Raw genomic sequence first — 20,594 nt, forward strand, 5'->3', positions numbered from 1 at the left:
GCACATGCATATTATAGTCATCAAAATTATCATGTGTAGTAGTGAAACGCAACCCATCAATATAATCCCTAATAAGGGCAGCCTTCTCCGATACAATGTAGTCGGGAGAATTCAAATAGATAATAGGACTATCATGCGTGGGTGCAATAGCAACAATTTCATGTTTAACATAAGGAACTATAGCAAGTTCATCTCCATAAGCATATTTCATATTGGCATCTTAGCCACAAGCATAGCAAGCATCATCCAAAAGGGATATTTCAAAAGAATCACAGGGATCATGACAGTCATCATAGCATTCATCCTTCGGTAAGCACAAAGGGAAATTAAACAATGTATGAGTTGAAGAGTTAGTCTCATTAGAAGGTGGGCACGGGTAGCTAATCCACTCTTCCTCCTTTTTTTCTTTGCTCTCCTCGTCATCTTTTTCATCCAATGAGATCACAGTTTCATCAATTTCTTTTTCCATAGACTCCTGCAAAATATTAGTCTCTTCCTTGACAGCGGAGACTTTCTCAATAAATGCATTAATATCGGCATTGTATTCATAATTCTCATAGCAATATTTAAGGATAGCTAAATTTTCAGGTCTATAAACAGCATCATAAAGATTTTCAAACTCTTTGAACATAGATTCAATTTCATAAGCACCCATAAAAGCAACAAATTCTTCTCTTTGTTCCACATCATAGTAATCATATACACCTCTAGCATAAGAAGTCAAGGTTTCATTATCATTAAATTCGCATGAAAACAGAAGGTGTGGAGCCTTCATCCTAGAGTAACAAGTATAATCATATCTCAAGCATAGTTGCCTAGCATACCAATTCAATATATGAATGTGATCCCATAATAATTTCCCTTTTTTAATCAAGCCATAATCCCTAAAGTATTCACGTTGATCCAAGGTGTCTCCCATTACATAATTAAATGGGGTTTTCTCAGGATTATCAAAGTAGTACATAATATCCATCACATAACGAGCATCGAGGGTTTTAGGAGGTTCCCCATCTCCATGAGTAGCAAGTATACCTAATTTTTTTGTTATTTCGTGGTCCATATCCATAACTAAAGATAAAGAACAACTAAGAACAGAAAATAAAAATTACTTAGTGTTAAAGCAAACAAGCACACATGAGAATATTCACCCCACGCTATGACTCCCCGCAACAGCGCCAGAAAAAGGTCTTGATAACCCACAAGTATAGGGGATCAATTGTAGCCTCTTTCGGTAAGTAAGAGTGTCGAACCCAATGAGGAGCTAAAGGTAGACCACATATTCCCTCAAGTTCTATCGACCACCGATACAACTCTACGTATGCTTGACATTCTCTTTACCTAGAGCAAGTATGAAACAAGAAGTACTTTGTAGGTGTTTTTTGATAGGTTTGCAAGAATATAAAGAGCACGCAAATGAAAGCTAGGGGATGTTTAGATAAAGAAGCAATAAAGTAAATATAGAGGGTGTGGAAAAGTGGTGGTAGGCGTTGCGAAATTGTCCCTAAGCAATTGACTACTTTACTAGACCGATAGCAAGTTTCATGTGGGAGAGGCCACTGCTAGCATGTCATCCCTGACTTGGAATTCTAAGAACTTATGATTGGAACTATTAGCAAGCATCCGCAACTACTAACGTTCATTAAGGTAAAACCCAACCATAGCATTAAGATATATTGGCCCCCCTTCAATCCCGTATGCATCAATTTCTATGCTAGGTTGAAGCTTCTGTCACTCTTGCCCTCCAATACATAGTCCTATCAACATAGAACTAACCCTATGGTGTGATCCAAGCGCGCGCTCATGTGATGGGCACCAAAGGACAACAACATAACCACAAGCAAATTAAATCAATCATAGCAATTCATCAACCACCGATTGGACAACGAAAATCTACTCAGACATCATAGGATGGCAACACATCATTGGATAATAATATGAAACATAAAGCACCATGTTCAAGTAGAGGGTATAGTGGGTTGCGGGAGAGTGGACCGCTGTAGATAGAGGGGGGAAGGTGATGCAGATGTTGGTGAAGATGGCGGAGGTGCTGGTGTAGATCACGGTGATGATGATGATGGCCACGGCAGCGTTCCGGCGCCACTGGAAGAGAAGGGGAGAGGGGGCCCCCTTCTTCTTCTTCTTCCTTGACCTCCTCCCTAGGTGGGATAAGGGTTTCCCCTCTGGTCCTTGGCCTCCATTGCATGGGAGGGGCAAGAGCCCCTCCGAGATTGGATCTGTCTCTCTGTTTCTCTCTGGTTCTGCGTTCTGTTATTCTGCCCTTTCACCGTTTTGTATATATATGGAGATCCGTAACTCCGATTGGACTGAAACCTTCGTCCAGATTTTTTTTCTCCTGAAAATTCTCTTTCTTACGGCCGAAGAAGAGCAGCAATCGCATTACTGGGGGCACGAGGGTCAGGGGCGCGCCCCCTGCCTCGTGCCCCCCTCGGGCACCATCTCGCGTGGATTCTTCTTCCCATATCTTCCAAATATTCCAAAAATATTCTCTATCCATTTTTGTCCCATTTGGATTCTGTTTGATATGGGTTTCTGCGAAACATAAAACATGCAAAAAATAGGAACTGGCACTGAGGACTGGCTCAATATGTTAGTCCCAAAAATAGTATAAAAAGTTGCCAAAAGTATATGAAAGTTGTATAATATTGGCATGGAACAATCAAAAATTATAGATACGACGGAGACGTATCAGCCGCCCAGGAGGCTCCTGCCTCCCCTAGTCCCCTTCCCATCTTCCCGCTCGGCTGCCCACTTGGTGCAGCCGCGACCCTGCCCTACACGCGGCTGCGCCCCTATGGACCGCGTTCTCAGCGTCCTGCTGGCCCGACCGCCCCCCTGCAAAGCCCCACCATGAAGGAAAACCCCTGACCAATTTAAGGTACCGACTATGTGTATTGACTTTACTGATTATAACAGGATATGCTCAATGGTGCTGAATCAAAAGCTGCCGGCTTACAAGAGCGGCTGAAAAATGAAAGAAGTCTACGTGGAAAGGCCGAGTCATCAGCTGCTTCTTTGGAGAAATAATTGTTAATTGCTTCTGAAATTTGAACTCTTTAAAGATCTCTCATGAGGAATAAAAATCATCATTGTTGAAGCATGCTGAGGACACAGAGGGTCGATTTGAGTTGGTCACTGTGGAGCTAAACATGTTGAAACACCATATTACCTATATGATGACAGCTATCCTTGGTAAACAACTCTTTGAATATTTATTGATAATTCACCCGACGACTCCCATTTTAAAGTGGAAGTGTTTTAATCTTAGACTATCCTCATTTTGCAGGTACGAGAAGTGGAAATCTCCGCCTGGCACCTCTGGTGAACTTAAAAGCCGTATACACCTTCCTTGAGCAGTTGAATGCAGGGAGCCTGTTTACCATAATGGATGTGAAGGGTGGAAAAGAGCCACCACAATTTATAAGAGACGTGCTGAAACCACTCTCTACCATCCCCAAGCAACTAGAGGAGTGGAAAAAATCCACTGCCCAAGTCGGCACAATGATGTCTCTTTGTCATGCCAAAGCTTATTTGCTAGAGATGGATCCGTCTAAGATGTCGGGCGGGTTCCTATAATTTAATGTTGATTGTAGTCAGTTTTCTGCAATAGACTATGCTCGTTGCGTGAAGGAAACTCGTGTCTTAGTGAGTCAACTTGTTGAAGACCTTGACTTGAACAAGTATCAGCCGACTTATGAGGAGGAGAATACACGGGTTAACCTGCCAACGTTTAAGCCTTCTGACTTAACTCCCTCACGGCGTAAGAATATCTTTGCTCCTGATGTTGACCCGTCAATTATCATACAAGATGATGCCATCTTAGAAACATTAACAACCATCAACTTAGATTCAAAAAACCTTCATATTAGAGAAGAAGAAGAGCGGGCGCAGGATAACCGGAGGCATCAAATGATGGAGATCATCAAGAAGGTGTCAACTCGGAAAGCGACAACCCATAGGGCATAAGAGCCGACATACATGAGTAGATGGATCCTAAAAACTTTGTTGATATATTGAGCCTAGCTGTGGCTATGTAATATGGTAGTAAAACTTTTGTGTCGTCTGTGGTGCCTTCGCGCACTTTTACACTTTGAGTGTAAAGATTGCGACTTGTGGGGTGTTCTGTTGACCCGCCCAGTATCCTAATACTGATCCGTTGCTTAAAGCAATGATGTGGTGAGTCATATTTTGAGCCGCCGATAATGGTTATTTGTCTGAATCTTGATCCAAAAATATGCAATGTGTGTATACTTGAACGACTCATGGTTGATATCAATACATGATCATTTTAACCTGGTGTACCAATGACCCGACGACTCATGATCACGAGGAGCTCAATCTTGATCGGAATAATCCGGTGTTTTATTGACCCGACGACTTATGGTCAATATAATATTTGATCAAGGAGGAAATAATCCTGAAAAATAGAAAGTGAAAACATGGATAAATATATATATATTAAGCCGACTTTCAAGGCATGACAAGAGACTGACTTTCGAGGCACGAGTCTTGCTTCAATGAAGCTGGCATGATAGCCCTATATTTATCGTAGCTCTCTGTAAATCAGCTCTCACATGACATAAGCCGGTGTTTTAACCTTGACAAGTTCAGGGTCATAATAGATTGACTGTCAAGAGTACGCTAGGTCATCTTGGCGGATGAGCATCAAGCAAACAGGCAGGTGATACATCTCCGTCGTATCTATAATTTTTTATTGTTTCATGCCAATATTATACAAATTTTACTTACTTTTGGCAACTTTTTATATGATTTATTGGACTAACCTATTGATCCAGTGCCCATTGCCAGTTCCTGTTTTCTGCATGTTTTTTGTATTGCAGAGTATCCATATCGAACGAAGTCCAAATGCATTATAATTTCACAGAGAAATATTTTGGAATACATGTGATTTTTGGGAGTTGGAATCACCACAAACGGAGGCCTGATAACCCACAAGTATAGGGGATCGCAACAGTTTTCGAGGGTAGAGTATTCAACCCAAATTTATAGATTCGACACAAGGGGAGCCAAAGAATATTTGAAGGTATTAGTAGCTGAGTTGTCAATTCATTCACAACTGGAAATTAATTATCTGCATCAAAGTGATCAGTAGCAAAGTAGTTTGATAGTTTTGATAGTAGTGACAGCAGCAATAGTAACAGTAACAGTGATAGCAGTAATTTTGTAGCAAGTGTAACAGTGATGCTAGCAGTTGTAACTTAGCAGAAACATGGAAAAGTTCGTAGGCATTGGATCGGAGACTTGTTGGATGATATTCATCATGTGACAGTTATAACCTAGGGCGACACGACACTAGCTCCAGCTCATCGATATAATGTAGGCATGTATTCCATAAACAGTCACACGTGCTTTATTGAAAGAACTTGCATGACATCTTTTGTCCTACCCTCCCATGGCAGCGGGGTCCATATTGGAAACTAAGGGATATTAAGGCCTCCTTTTAATAGAGAACTAAAACAAAGCATTAACACATAGTGAATACATGAGCTCCTCAAACTACGATCATCACCTGGAGCGGGCCCCATTGTTGCCACTCCGGGGTTGTCGGGTCATAACACGTAGTAGGTGACTATAACTTGCAAGATCATATCTAGAACATGGATATAATTATGATAACATAAATGGTTCAGATCTGAAATCATCGCACCCGGGCCCAAAGTGTCAAGCATTAAGCATGGCAAAGTCATAGCAACATCAATCTAAGAACATAGTGGATACTAGGGATCAAGCCCTAACAAAAATAACTCGATTACATGATGAATCTCATCCAATTCCTCACCGACCAGCGAGCCTACGAAGGAATTACTCACTCCTGGTGGTGAGCATGATAGAATTAGTGATGCAGAAGGGTTGGTGATGACGAGGAACGAAGATCCCCCTCTCTGGAGCCCCAAACGGACTCCAGATCTACCCTCGCGAGGAAGAACGGAGCTTGTTGGCGGCTCCGTCACGTGGGTCGCGATAATTCTTTCTCTCTTATTTTTTTCTCCAAAAATAGGATTTTATAGAGTTGGTTTCAGGGTCAGCGGGGCCACCAGGGTGGGACAACCCATCTGGGCGCGTTAGGAGAGGGGGCGTGCCCTGGTGGGTTGTGCCCACCCAGGTGCCCCACTCCTGCAGCTATTGGCTCCAGAAATTCTTATTATTGATATGAAAAATCCTTGAAAAGTTTCATTCCATTCGAAGAACTTTTATTTCTGCACAAAAACAACACCATGGTAGTTCTGCTGAAAATAGTGTCAGTCCGGGGTTAGTTTCATTCAAATCATGCAAATTAGAGTCCAAAACAAGAGGAAAAGTGTTAGGAAAAGTAGATACGTTGCAGACGTATCAAGGCCCACACAGCCCACGGGACAACAAGGCGCGCCAGAGGAGCTTGGCTCGCGGTGGTGGGTTGTGCTCACCTCGTACGTCCGTTGGGGCTCTACTTCGGGTACAAGGAAGATTATATGTTTTACCCAGGTTCGGGCCCTCTTGATGGAGGTAATACCCTACGTCCAGCTTGATTGATCATGATGAAAATGAGTATTACAAGAGTTGATCTACCATGAGATCGTAATGGCTAAACCCTAAAAGTCTAACCTGTATGACTATGGTAATGAGTCTATCTCCGCCTTCCGGACTAACCCCTCCGGTTTATATAGACACCTGGAGGATCTATGGTTTACATAGAGTCGGTTACATAAGAAGGAATCTTCATAGTCGGTCGCCAAGCTTGCCTTCGACACCAAGGAGAGTCCAATCTGGACACAGGTACGGTCTTCGGCCTTCATGTCTTCTCAGCCCATCAGTCCGGCCCATGGATAACAGGCCGGACGCTCGAGGACCCCTTAGTCTAGGACTCCCTCAATAGCCCCTGAACCTGGCTTCAATGACGAGGAGTCTGGCGTGCAGATTTTCTTCGGCATTGCAAGGCGGGTTCCCTTCTATCTGAACTGCAAGATAGTCTGCAAGATAGTCTTCGGATGCAATGATAGTATCCAGACCTGTCACACACACCATATACAACTGCAGAGAGAGTATATTCTTACACGAGTTCCATCTGCTGACAGCTTTTTACAACGTGACATCACGTCTGTTCGGTCACAATTTCGAACCATTTTCCGTCTGCCGCTCCACATTTTGAGGTGCGGTTGCCATTACCACGTCTTGTCGAAGCAGAGATCGTGTCCCCTTATTGCGGGATTTTCATAAATACGGGCGTGGGTGACCCGACCGTGCCATTTGCACGGCCCTTGGGAATAGGCGAGTTTAAGGCGAGTGGGGAGGCGCTTGATATTCATGGCCTTTATAAGGGGATAAGGATTCCCTTTCCTCACCCACACCTTGGTTCCTCCTCAGCCCTTCCGTCCCTGAGCTCCAGCGTCCAAGATTTAGCCCTTCCCTCGTCCGAGAAAGCACTCTGAAGATGTCCGGATCCGGAGCTAGAGGCAAATGGATGGCCTCCTCTGTCAAGAAGAGGGATATGAAGGAGCTCCGGGAGGCTGGATACCTGGCTAAGGAGATTGCTCATAGACTCCCTGCCAAGGGATAGATCGTCCCTACTCCAGAGCCCCACAAGAGGGTTGTGTTTCTCACACATTTCATCCGTGGGTTGGGCTTCCCTCTTCATCCCTTCGTTCGTGGACTGATGTTTTACTATGGGCTAGACTTCCATGACCTAGCCCCTAACTTCATTCTCAACATCGCGGCATTCATTTTAGTGTGCGAGGCCTTTCTCCGCATCCCACCTCATTTCGGCCTATGGCTGAAGACCTTCAATGTCAAGCCGAAGGTGGTGAGCGGCCAACAAGTAGAGTGCAGAGGCGCCATGGTCGGCAAGATGCCCAACATTACCTGGCCCGAAGGCTCATTCAGGGAGAGGGTGAAGGGGTGGCAATCAGGGTGGTTTTATATCACCGAGCCGCGCAATGCCAACTGGGCGGCGGCCCTCGAATTCCGATCCGGAATCCTGATGCGGCTCACCTCCTGGCAGGAGAGGGGCCTAACCTAGGGTCCCTCGGACGAGATGAATGGGCTCCAGATGTGCGTCCAGAACATGATAGATAGGAAGATCAAGCTTGTCAACATGGTCCAGGTCATGCTCATTCGTCGGGTCCTTCCGTGCCAACGCCGGACTTGCTATCTGTGGGAGTACGATCCGGCCAAGCACCAGACGCTACTAGAGCTCTTTGGCACGACACACGAAGAAATATGGAAAGTGCTTTTCAAGGCCGGCGAGACGCCACCTCCCACAACCGGAGATCGCGGGCTTAGCTTAAAACGCCAGGCTAACCCGGTAGGTTCGTTTACTGCTCTCAAGGTGTACCCTTTACTAGCATATTTCAGGAAAAAGCCAAAGCTTTGCTACCCATGTTTTCAGGCCTGGATCAAGGTAGCAGGGGGGATTAACTGTCCGGCTCCGCTGCCCGGAGACCAAGAATTCCCATTACTGACGAGAATGCTTTTTCCATCACCTTATGAGGTGCTAGAGAAGACGGCCAAGAAGGTGGCCAAAGGGGCCAAAAGGGGCCCTCGCCTAAAAGGCGCTTCGGACGTGACATCTGAATACGATACTTCCTCTTTGCCCGCTGACAATGACGACGAAGAGGAAGAAGACGACTCCCCACCTGAAGTGGGGAGGAAGAAGAGAGCGGCCCCCAAGAATCCAGAGGCGAAAGCGCTTAAGAGAGTCAAATGCTCCCTCGCCGATAACTCTGTGTGGGATGTTGATAGCAGTCCAGAGCGACCTTGCCGGACCAAGCCTCGGGCTGCCTCATAAGTACCAGAATCAGAAAACGTCTAGCCTTCCCGGTTTGTAGTATTGATATACCTTAAACCTTGTCATTGCAGTCCGGCACGCGATGGCTCCCCGCGATCCTCGACATAGGGATCGCTAGACTCGAAGGAGATGGCTAGCATGTCTCCGCCACCTGCTCGTTCCGTCTCTTCCAAGGGTGACGACGAGGTGGTGTCGCAAAAGACCTTCCCCGACCGGGGGGAGCTTCCGGAAATCGTCGGGGTGGCTCCCCAATACGATTCCTTAGTCGTCGGACACATGGGGTAAAAAATCCCCTATGGGGACTGGCGACGGGGGCCGAGTTCCCTTCTGACCTAAGCCGAATACCATTCCGGAGATCTACGCGGCTCCATAGTCCAGGGAACGACATTCCCCAAAAGGAGGGAATGTGCTTGTTCCGCCGGTGACCTCTGTCCAACCAGAGGCATCGGATAATCTACTGGAGGCGCTACGAGGCGCCTCTATTGTGGGTGAACATCATGCTCTTATGGGCACGGTAATAGAGAAGGTTCAGTTCATCAAAAGAGGAATGACCAAAGCATGTACTAGCCTTCTATCAGGCTTTGAAGTAAGTAATGCAGTTGTAGGAAAAATATCACAGTATAGACAGTAGCCCCTGATGCTCTGTTTGGTGTTCGGGAAGAAAAAGCCAAATAGAGGATCAAGAAGAAATATCGCAGGAGTCTAACATAAGTTGTCTATGTGAATAAGCAGGTATCGCTGCAGGCTGCCACCGCTCATGCTGCGGAGGTCTCCGGATTGAAGCGGAAACTGGAGCGGGCCGAGGAGGAGCTCGGCCTCGTGAAGAAGCAGCTGGAGGATAGCCAAGGTATGCAGTAACCTGCGGGTACATTTTAAGAAAAAATGAATAGTCCGTCCAGACTGAAGTGTCATAAACTTTATTAGGGGCCACGATCGAGGTGGTAACCCTTAAGAAGGCATTAGCCAAGGCCGAGGACAAAGCGACCAAGGAATGCGCCGCGTGCGAGAAGCACGAGGCCCGAGTTGGCGAGGCACAACAATAGCTCCAGGGCACAATCGAGAGATTTGAGTCCTTGGAGCGCGATTGTAAGGTGCAAGAGTCCGACCTGGAGAAGGCCCGCCAGAGCGCACAGGATGCACGAGCCGAAGCCCAGAACACCCTCCAGGAAATTCAGGTAGCCAAGAACATTACGGCGGGTAAGTATTTCGCCATGTAAGGCAAGTATGTAAAAGAAATGTTCCTTGTACTTATCCGAATTTGGGTTTTCCAGGGGCGTTTACGGATCTACCGCGCAGTATATCAGATGCTACCGAGCATTATAGAGCCGAAGAAGGGATGTCTGCGGAGAAGCTATTCTGGTCCCAATATCTTGGACCCGAACATCCGGTGCCCTTCAGCGACGAGCTGAAGCAGTTGGTCAAGCTGCACAGGTCGGCAGAGCTAGCCATGAAGGACCTGATAGTCCGACTGTGGCCTGCCGAGCCTATACCTAGCAGCTACTTCGGACTTGTTAAGCGGCTTGTAAGTGCCTGTCCGCGACTCGAAACCGTGAAGCGGTCAGTCTGTATTGAAGGTGTGCGTATGGCATTTGCCCGTGTCAAGACGCATTGGGAAAAGCTGGATGCCAAGAAGCTGATGACCGAGGGGCCGCCGGAGGGCAAGGAGCATCATCGACCCGAGCTCTATTTTGATGGTGTCCTGGAGGGGTCCCGCCTTGTGGTGGACCAATGTTCGAAGGATGTTATATTCAAATGAGAACATTTGTATTATCCTGTCCTGTAATGTAGAACAATGATGTTATGTATTATGATGCTTGCGATTTACATTTTACCTCTTGTGCGGCCGTTTATGAAATCTAAGAGTTGACCAGTCGTTGGCTTCTGCCCCCACGTTGATAGTACGGGGGTGTTCGGGATAAATCTAAACATGCTTTACTCCACATTCTGGTCCTTAAAGGAGGTGTTTAGCGCAACGAACAAGGCAATCAGACTATGCGGCCTTTACCACCCTCACTTAGCCATAGGAGTTTGACAATTAAGAAAGTTGGCGAAGCCCCTGGTATTCGGAAGGCTGAACTAGGGGAGTTGTACATGCCTAATCATAGGAACCGATTCTTCGCAAGAAGCGGAAAAAATCTCTAACGATTTGGAACCTCTCGAACAGTTGACCAGCTCTCGCTGCATCATGACAGTCAGTTTTCGGCTTTCTCTACTAAGGTGCTCATCCGGAAGTACCGGGACACAATCGCAGTAGTTCTCCCTTTACTACCCTAGCCGATATAGCGGAATGTAAGGTAGTAAGCACAGGAGCCGGGCAACCCAACTATTGACCAAAGACATGTTTCGGAGCCGATGCATATAATGCTATAAGTTCGGGGTGCCGAACTATACTGTAGAAGTGTTCGGACTTTAATTGCCGTAATGCGGGGTGTAATGAAGCCCCTGGCATAGTAATGCGTACCATGGTGTACGTGTGCAATGAGTAATAAATACAAAGGTGAGAAAACAGGAAAATGAAGTAGTAAGCTGACGCCACTATTTATTCACCATTGTGATATAATTAGTACGTCTAGGCGTACTTTGTACAAGTAATGCGATAAGAAAGTAAGGCTATTTATCATGCCGTAACCAAGGGCGGGCTGCGTGCGGGTATGTAAAACAAGTATGGCAATCGTTTAGTAGAGATCACCTGGGGATTCCCTTGTATGCCAGAGCTCCGTGCCTCCTTGGTGTGTTCTGCAAGCGGGTCGTCCGTATAGACCTCGAAAAGAGAAAAAACTGTAAAAAAGAAAAAGTAAAGGCGTGCGAATCCCAGGGTCGGTCAAGCCGCACTGTGGATCGCGAGCGAGTTATGCCTCCTTCAGTACCCATGAGGTTTTGAGTGCGTAGTTATGTACACGCGGTACTAATGCCATTTCCTCATCGAGGCTTGGACGGAGGCCGAATTTACTAATTCAGCTCTTGACGAACCGGGCTGCCCTGTTGAAGTGTAGTCCGGACCTTCTTAACGATGTCCAGGGGCTCGGCGGCCGGATTATGGTGCCGCTTGAGAAGGCCGCTCTATACCTCTGCTGCTAGGGCTGCGGTGTGCTCCTCTGTACGGAGGGAATGTTTTGTCTTTCCATTTACTGTAATGACGCCGCGTGGACCAGGCATCTTGAGATTGAGATAAGCATGATGTGGCACCGCATTGAATCTGGCAAACGCGGTTCATCCGAGCAGTGCATCGTAGCCGCTGTGGAAGGGGTTGATATCGAAGATTAGCTCCTCGCTCCGGAAGTTATTCAGGGAACCGAAGACCACCTCCAGTGTGATTGAGCCCGTACAACGGGCCTCTATGCCTGGTATGACTCCTTTAAAGGTAGTTATCGTGGGCTTGATTCATGAGGGATTAATGCCCATTTTTTGTACTATATCCTGATAGAGCGGGTTGAGGCTGCTACCACCGTCCATTAGGACTCGTGTCATTTGAAATCCGTCGATGATTGGGTCGACTACCAATGCGGCCGAACCGCGATGACGGATGCTAGTTGGATGATCTCGATGATCAATGGTGATCGGGAATGACGACCATGGGTTGAATTTTGGGGCGACTGGCATATATCATGGTTTGAATTTTGGGTTGAATCTTGCACTCCCTTTTGGGGATGTGCGTGGCATATATCATGTTCACCGTTTTGACTTGAGGCGGGAATTTCTTCTCCCCCCAGTGTTCAGTTGCCGGGGCTCCTTGTCATCGTCCTTGCTCTGTGATTCCCCTTCCTTGTTTCTGATATTCACCTTGCTGGCTTGTTCAAAGACCCAGCAATCTCTGTTAGTATGGTTGGCCGGTTTGTCTGGGGTTTCATGTATCTGGCACGGACGATCGAGTATGCGGTCCAAGCTGGATGGTCCTCCGCCGTTCCTTTTATAGGGCTTCTTTCGCTGGCCGGACTTGGAGCCACTGAATCCGGCGTGAACTGTAGTGTCGTCGGTGTTATCGCCATTGCTTCGGCGTTTGTGTCTGTTGTGCCAGAGCTTACCGGTGCTGTTTTTGGCCTCGGAGGGGCCTGCTTCGTTGGTTGTGTTTGTACTGCGAGCCAGCCAACTATGCTCTCCTGCGCAAAAGCGGGTCATAAGTGCCATCAGGGCTGCCATGGACCTCGGCTTTTCTTGGCCGAGGTGGCGGGCGAGCCATTCTTCATGGATGCTATGTTTAAAGCCGCTAGAGCTCCGGCATCCGGACAGTCGATGATCTGGTTCTTTTTGATTAGGAACCTAGTCCAGAATTTTCTGGCGGACTCTCCAGGTTGTTGAACTATGTGACTTAAGTCATCGGCGTCAGGTGGCCGGACATAAGTGCCTTGGAAGTTGTAAAGAAAAGCTTCTTGCAGATCCTCCTAGCTACCGATGGAGTTTTCAGGCAGGCTGTTCAGCCAGTGTCGAGCTGGTCCTTTGAGCTTTAGTGGGAGGTATTTGATGGCATGGAGGTCATTTCCTCGGGCCATGTGGATGTGGAGAATAAAATCTTCGATCCACACTACGGGATCGGTTGTTCCGTCGTATGATTCAATATTGACGGGCATGAACCCCTCGGGAAATCCGTGATCCAGCACCTCATCTGTGAAGCAGAGAGGGTGTGCGGCGCCTCTATAGCGGGCCGCGTCACGGCGCACCTCCGATGAAGTCCGTCTGCGGTTATCGGCCCGGGTGTAATTAAGTTTGTCACGTCCGAGTAGGTGGCTGTCATGCTGAGTGGGGAAGGGTCCTCGCGATCCGTAGATTGATCTGGTGTGTCCTGCTCTACTATCCCTGTTTTTGCGAGGCGGTGGGGTGGGCTGTTGTTCGGCCTGAGTTGTCGTTTTATCCCGACCGCGGGGTGGTCGGTCCGCCGCACTATCCCGGCCACGCGGTGGTCGGTCCTCGTTACGCGACGGTGGTATGGGATCTGGTGCCTCCTTATCAAACTGAGGTAGTAGTCTGCGCTTTGGGTAACTCTTGGCTGGGCGCCTGAGGCCGTATTCTTTGGCTGCCAGGACATCGGTCCATCTGTCGATGAGTAGGTCTTGATCGACTTGGAGCTGCTGCTGCTTTTTCTTTAGGCTTCTTGCAGTAGCTATTAGCTGGCGCTTGAAGCACTCCTGCTCTAGGGGTGCCTCAGGCATGATGAAATCCTCGCTGCCGAGGCTCTCCTCATCCTCGGAGGGTGGACGATAACTATCGTCATCTGGGTTGCTTAGCATGTCCTGTTTATCAGGGTTAGCTTGCTCATTATCATGTTCCTCTAGTTCGGATGATACTCCAACAGGGTTTTCGTTGTTTTCGGCGTCGTCCAGAGTGATCTTTTCTCCGGTGCCAGTGTTGCCATCTTTTGAGCGGCGTGGCTTAGAGCGGCGTTTAGGGCACTGACGCTTGGACTATGTCTCAGAAGGTTTATTCACATCTGGGTCTTCTTTGTCGTCGCGGCTAGATTCTTTAGGTGTATCAACCATGTACACATCGTGTGAAGAGGTGGCCGTCCAACGCCCCGTGAATGGCGGGTCTTGGCCTTGCTCCTTATCAGCATCGTCGTCCATACCGTCGATGTCTTGGAGTCATAATCCAGTATGTCGGTTAAGTCCTCGACGGTAGCTATGAAGTGGGTGGCGGGTGGGAAGGAAAATTCTCCGTCGTGAGCCGCTAGTTCGAGCCGGACATAGTTTGGCTGCGGGTCTCCCATGAATGACAGGTTCTTTAAAGAGTTTAGCACATCGCCCAAAGGTGAGTGCTGGAAGATGTCCGCAACGCTGAATTCGAAGATCGATAATCGATCAAGCTCTGCGCCTGCGGGCGTGCGTAGTTCAGAACTTATAGCCGGAAGCGAGTCCGGAATTCCGTTGACGCAAACATTGCATGGAGCTAGGTCTGTGTGCGGCTCCGATGCCACGGATTTTGTGGTTTCGGATGGTGCGATCTGCCCTGGGTCTAAGGCCGTAGCAGTTATAGGAACCATCTCCTGCATATTATCCGATTACAGATTTAAGTCATGTCCATCAGAGCGAGGGGGAGCGATCGCCGCGGTCTCGAATCCATCGAAGATCAAGTCTCCACGGACATCCATGAAATAGTTCGAGCTTCCGAATCTGACCCGATGGCCAGGGGCGTAGCTATCGATCTACTCCAGATGGCCAAGCAAGCTGGCCTGCAGTACGAAGCCGCCGAACACACAAATATGTCTGGGGAGGAAGGTTTGTCCTTGGACGGCATCACTATCGACGATTGAAGGGGCCATCAAACCTTTCGTCGACAGCACGGTGGAACTCTCAATGAAAGAACCAATGTCGGTGTCAAAATCGGCGGATCTCGGGTAGGGGTCCTAAACTGTGCGTCTAGGATCGATGGTAACAGGAGACGGGGGACACGATGTTTACCCAGGTTCGGGCCCTCTCTATGGAGGTAATATCCTACGTCCTTGTTGATTGATATTGATGAAAATGAGTATTACAAGAGTTGATCTACCACAAGATTGTAATGGCTAAACCCTAGAAGTCTAACATGTACTCCGCCTTCCGGACTAACCCCTCCGGTTTATATAGACACCGGGAGGATCTAGGGTTTACATAGAGTCAGTTACATAAGAAGGAATCTTCATAGTCGGTCGTCGAGCTTGCCTTCCGCGCAAGGAGAGTCCAATCCGGACACGGGTACGGTCTTCGGCCTTCATGTCTTCTCAGCCCATCAGTCCAGCCCATGATAACAGGCCGGATTCCCGAGGACCCCTTAGTCCAGGACTCCCTCAAAGGGTGCATATGAAATTGAATCTTTGTTTGAAAAATTTGAAGATTTTGATGATTCGGTTTATAGACCTGAAAATATTGCTATCCTTAAATATTGCTATGATAATTATAAATACAATTATGATATTGATTCATTTATTGAGAATAACTCTGCTGTCGAAGAAAAGACTAACATTTTGAAGGAGTTTATGGAAGAAGAAATAGAAGAAACTATGAGCTCATTGGATGAAAAAGATGATGAGGAGAGCGAAGAACAAAAGGAGGACGAACGGATTAGCTACTCGTGCCCACCTTCTAACGAGAGTAACTCTTCAACTCATACATTACTTAATTTCCCTTCATTCTCACTGAAGGATGAATGCCATGATAATTACTATGATCCCGTTGATTCATTTGAAATATCCCTTTTTTATGAACTTGCTGCTTGCTATGCTTGTGGCCAAGATGCTAATATGAATTATGCTTATGAAGATGAATTTGCTATAGTTCCTTATGTTAAACATGAAATTGTTGCTATTGCACCCTGGGGGAGTCCTGGACTAAGGGGTCCTCGGGCGTCCGATCAATTGGACATGGGCCGGACTGATGGGCTATGAAGATACAAGACCGAGGACTCTCACCCGTGTCTGGATGGGACTCTCCTCGGCGTGGATGGCAAGCTTGGCGTTCGGATATGAAGATTCCTTTCTTTGTAACCGACTTTGTATAACCCTAGTCCCCTTCGGTGTCTATATAAACCGGAGGGGTTTGTCCGCAGATACGATCATAATCATATAGGCTAGACTTCTAGGGTTTTAGCCATTAAGATCTCAAGGTATATCAACTCTTGTAATACTCATATTCATCAAGATCAATCAAGAAGGAAGTAGGGTATTACCTCCATAGAGAGGGACCGAACCTGGGTAACATCATGTCCCCTGTCTCCTGTTACCATCAACCTTAGACGCATATTTCGGGACCCTGATGACCCACAAGTATAGGGGATCTATCGTAGTCCTTTCGATAAGTAAGAGTGTCGAACCCAATGAGGAGCAGAAGGAAATAATAAGCGGTTTTCAGCAAGGTATTCTCTGCAAGTACTGAAATAAGTGGTAACAGATAGTTTTGCGATAAATTGTAACGAGCAACAAGTAACAAAAGTAAATAAAGTGCAGCAAGGTGGCCCAATCCTTTTGTAGCGAAGGACAAGCCGGAACAAACTCTTATAATAGAAGAAGCGCTCCCGAGGACACATGGGAATATCGTCAAGCTAGTTTTCATCACGTTCATATGATTCGCGTTCGATACTTTGATAATTTGATATGTGGGTGGACCGGTGCTTGGGTGCTGTTCTTACTTGAACAAGCATCTCACTTATGATTAACCTCTATTGCAAGCATCCGCAACTACAACAAAAGTATTAAGGTAAGCCTAAACATAGCATGAAACATATGGATCCAAATCAGCCCCTTACGAAGCAACGCATAAACTAGGGTTTAAGCTTTTGTCACCCTAGCAACCCATCGTCTACTTATTACTTCCCAACGCCTTCCTCTAGGCCCAAATAATGGTGAAGTGTTTTGTAGTCGACGTTCACATAACACCACTAGAGGCTAGACAACATACATCTTATCAAAATATCAAACGAATACCAAATTCACATGACTACTAATAGCAAGACTTCTCCCTTGTCCTCAGGAACAAACGTAATTACTCACAAAGCATATTCATGTTCATAATCAGAGGGGTAATAATATGCATATAGGATCTGAACATATGATCTTCCACCAAATAAACCAACTAGCATCAACTACAAGGAGTAATCAACACTACTAGCAACCTACTAGCACCAATCCCAGACTTTGAGACAAGAATTGGATACAAGAGATGAACTAGGGTTTGGAGATGTGATGGTGCTGGTGAAGTTGTTGATGGAGATTGCCCTCTCTCGATGAGAGGAGCGTTGGTGATGACGATGGTGATGATTTCCCCCTCCCGGAGGGAAGTATCCCCGGCAGAACAGCTCTGCCGGAGCTCTATATTGGTTCCGCCAAGGTTCCGCCTCGTGGCGGCAGAGTCTCATCCCGAAAAGTTCCTTCCTATTTTTTTCTTATCAATAGACTTCATATAGGAGAAGATGGACGTCGGAGAGCCACCAGGGGGCCCACGAGGTAGGGGGCGCACCCTAGGGGGGGCGCCCCCCACCCTCGTGAGCAGGGTGTGGGGTTTCGTGGAGTTTTTCTTTATTTATTTTAAGATGTTCCGTGGGGTTTCAGGACTTTTGGAGTTGCGCAGAATAGGTCTCTAATATTTGCTCCTTTTCCTGCCCAGAATTCCAGCTTCCGGCATTCTCCCTCCTTATGTAAACCTTGTAAAATAAGAGAGAATAGCCATAAGTATTGTGACATAAAGTGAAATAACAGTCCATGATGCAATAAATATCGATATATTAGCATGATGCAAAATGGACGTATCAGACCCCCTACCCGAGATCCGTGGGTTTTGACACCGACATTGTTGCTTTCACTTAGAGTTCCGCTGTGTCATCATCAGAAGGTTCGATGGCTCCATCCATCATCTACAACGACGCTGCCCGGGGGGATGTTTTTCTCCCTGGCCAGAACTACATATTCGACGGCTTCGCACTGCGGGCCAACTCGCTTGGCCATCTAGAGCAGATCGACATCTACTCCCCTGGCCGTCAGGTCAGGTTTGGAAGCTTGAACTACGTCGCTGATATCCGCAGAGACTTGATCTTTGACGGATTTGAGACCATGGCAGCTACTCCCTGCCACCGCGATGAACATGACCTAAATCTGTCATCGGACCATACCCAGGAGATTGCGCCTATAAGCGCTCTGGCCCTAGATCTGGAGCAGCCTGTGTCATCCAAAGACGGGAACCTTAACCCCGCCATGGAAGCCGCAGACTCATCGGCATTGGAGCCGCACACAGACTCAGCTTTGAGCGGGGTCTTTGTCACCGGACCCCCGGATTCATCTCCGGTTACTGGTTCAGAACTACATGCATCCGCGTCTGCCGAGCCTTACCAGGCGCTGAGCATCGAATTTTGTTCCACGGACATCTTCCGGCACTCACCTTTAGGCGATGTGCTAAACTCATTAAAAACCCTCTCTTTAGCAGAGGACTCACAACCGAATTATATCCGGTTTGAACTTGGGGATGATGATGGGGAATTTCGTTTCCCACCCAACTCCCACTTAATAGCCACTGTCGATGATCTAACCGACATGCTCGACTACGACTCTGAAGGCATCGACGGTATGGACAATGATGCCGACGAGGAGCAGGCCCAAAACCCGCCATTTACCGGGCGCTGGACGACCACCTCCTCCTACGACGTATACATGGTGGACACACCCAAAGAAGTTAGTGGCAATGACAATTAAGACCCAGTGGAAGATAAACCTCCTAAGACACAGCCAAAGCACCGACGACAGCGGCGCCACTCTAAGCCACGCCATGAAAAAGACAGCAATACCGGCACAATAGAAAACAATACTCTAGACGATGCTGAAGACGATAAAAACCCTGTTGAGCCAACTTCCAAACAGGACGAACAGGAAGATGGGCGAGTCAGCCCTGATGAACATGCCGTGCATGAAGACTCGGAGGACAATAGTTATCTTCCACCCGCCGAGGGTGAGGTGAGCCTCGGGAACGAGAATTTTATCGTGCCTGAGGAACCTCTAGAGCAGGAGCGCCTTAAGCACCGGCTAATAGCCACTTCAAGGAGCCTGAAAAAGAAGCAGCAACAACTTCAAGCTGATCAAGATCTGCTCAATGATAGATGCACTAACGTTCTAGCAGCCGAGGAATACGGCCTCGAGCGACCACTCAAAATTTACCCGAAGCGCAAATTACGACCCCAATTCGATGACGAGGCGCTGGAGCCCGTGCCATTAGTGCACAATGCGGCTGACCGGCCACTACATGGCCGGGATAAAGTGACAACTCAAGGCGAACACCAACACGTACAACCTCGCTATAAAGGCAGGGATAAAACAGCTCGGGCATATACATATGACCTTCAGCAGAACCTGGACAGTAGAGGAGGACATACCAGATCGATCTATGGATCGCAGGGGTGTGCCCCGACACGCGATGACGGCTATCTATTCGGACGTGTGAAGCTTAATCACGCACGGGCCGAATGCCGCAGACGGACTCCATCTGAGCTATGTCGCGATGTGGCCCGATATAGAGGCGCCGACACCCTCTTTGCTTCACTGATGATGTAATGGTGCATGTTCCCAGAAGGGTTTAAACCCATGAATATTGAATCATACGATGGAACAACAGATCCCGTAGTATGGATTGAAGATTTTCTTCTCCATATCCACATGACCCGCGGTGATGATCTCCACGCCATCAAATACCTCCCATTAAAACTAAAGGGACCAGCGCTGCACTGGCTAAACAGCCTTCCAGAGAACTCTGTTGGCAGCTGGGAAGACCTGGAAGACGCCTTTCGCGATAACTTCCATGGTTCATATGTCCGGCTGCCAGATGCCGGTGACTTAAGTCATATCATTCAGCAACCCTGAGAGTTAGCCAGGAAGCTCTGGACTTGATTCCTAATTAAAAAGAACCAAATTGTGATTGTCTGGATGCCGAAGCCCTCGCGGCCTTCAAACACATCGTCTGGGATGAGTGGCTCGCCCGCCACCTCGGTCAAGAAAAACCAAAGTCCATGGCAGCCCTTACCGCTCTAATGACCCGCTTTTGCACGGGAGAAGACAACTGGCTCGCTTGTAGAAGAAACAGCACCAGCGATCCAGGCACTTCCACTACTAGGAAAAGGGTTATAGCTGTTATGGACATTAATGGCGCACCAGATACAGGTGCGCCATTAGTGTCCTCATTACTAATGGCGCACGAGACACACGGTGCTCCATTACTAGAAAATTTTATTTTTTTTATTTTTCCAAAACTATTAATGGTGCACCAGGGCACAGTGCACCACTACTGACATTTTTTTTACTTTTTTTTCAAAAGTAGTAATGGCGCACCTGGGCGAAGTGCGCCATTCTAGCTCA

At 47.5% G+C, this 20,594-nt stretch overlaps 1 pseudogene; it reads right to left on the minus strand.

The window, feature by feature from the left end:
* The window catches only part of LOC147978926 (uncharacterized), an 80,468-nt pseudogene extending 66,446 nt beyond the window's left edge, over positions 1–14,022 (minus strand).
* Between the last annotated feature and the right edge of the window lie 6,572 nt (positions 14,023–20,594).

This window comes from Triticum urartu, chromosome 3A (genome assembly GCF_056163025.1).
Source record: "Triticum urartu cultivar PI428250 chromosome 3A, HENAU_Tu73, whole genome shotgun sequence".
NCBI lineage: Eukaryota > Viridiplantae > Streptophyta > Magnoliopsida > Poales > Poaceae > Triticum > Triticum urartu.